Raw genomic sequence first — 1,127 nt, 5'->3', positions numbered from 1 at the left:
TCTGACAGACACTGCAGGTTTTCAAACCCTATGTTAGCTGATTATTGTTGTAAATTGAGAATGCTGAGACACCACTTCAGTTCAGATATCAGGATCATCTCAATTTGAACCGTGAGCTCCACAGTAATTGGTCTGTGATGAGTATAGATGAGTGCAGTCATACAGCACCTGAAGATGCTCCTAAGTTTGGACATCACAGATATCAGAGAATCCTAGAATTATGCCACATGAGCTAGCCTGAAGGAACCTAAATCCTCTACCATGACCATTTGAAACACCCCTGCCTTGTGTGAACAGACTATTGGCCAGACCCACTGCAGAATCAGGTTCTAGAGATCTCATTTGTCAGGACATGTCACAACCATCACCAGCACAACTTAGACATGTGCATCAGGCTACTCTCATTACACTGAAAGAAACAGTAGCCCAGAAAGAGAAGTGCTTATCCAAGTCAGGATCTCCAGAAGCAGCTGTATCAACCACAAGTAGCTCTTACCTACCTATCCGTGTCTACATTCCAAGAGAGACTTTATTAGGACTCTTGGGCATGGCTCTATGATTGTGAAATGCTTCTTTCTTAGGAGCATTAAAGGGAGGTGACAGTCTGGGTTCCTTCTTCACAATCTTACCCACCTGCCACATCATCCAGCCTCATCAAAAATGTCTCTCTTGGGTGCTATGTTCTGTAGCCCAATAGTAAAGCCCCAGCCTCTGGGTTCCATTAGCAGCGAGTATAGTGAGCATCCCTAGAATGATTCAGGGTATCACCCACCATCATGAGGGTGAATACTCATCTGAGTGACACTCTGCAGCATTTCAAATTCTATTGCAGCTAATAATTGTTGTAAATGGACAATGTTGGTTTTTCTTTGGGGATATTTGTTGGTCTCTCATACTTAAAAGCTGAAATGACTGAGAAATGAGATTTCTGATTACCAAGAGATATTTGATAAGCTCCTGTGTTTGCAGCATGTTCTGTATACAGAGGTGCCTGATACTTACGTGATGCTGGGATAGGCCCTTTGGGTGGCCAGCTGGAGGCTTCAGTAGGTCCTAGGAAACAGAAGAAGAAGAAGAAGGAGAAGGAGAAGGAGAAGGAGAAGGAGAAGGAGAAGGAGAAGGAGAAG

General features: G+C 43.8%; 1 pseudogene; it reads right to left on the bottom strand.

Moving 5' to 3' along the window:
- Positions 1–1,002: 1,002 nt before the first annotated feature.
- Positions 1,003–1,127, bottom strand: part of LOC114636106 — a 4,622-nt pseudogene continuing 4,497 nt past the window's right edge.

The sequence above is a fragment of the Grammomys surdaster genome, unplaced genomic scaffold (genome assembly GCF_004785775.1).
Source record: "Grammomys surdaster isolate TR1022 unplaced genomic scaffold, NIH_TR_1.0 122140, whole genome shotgun sequence".
Lineage (NCBI taxonomy): Eukaryota > Metazoa > Chordata > Mammalia > Rodentia > Muridae > Grammomys > Grammomys surdaster.
This window is presented reverse-complemented; position numbering and strand designations above follow the sequence as displayed.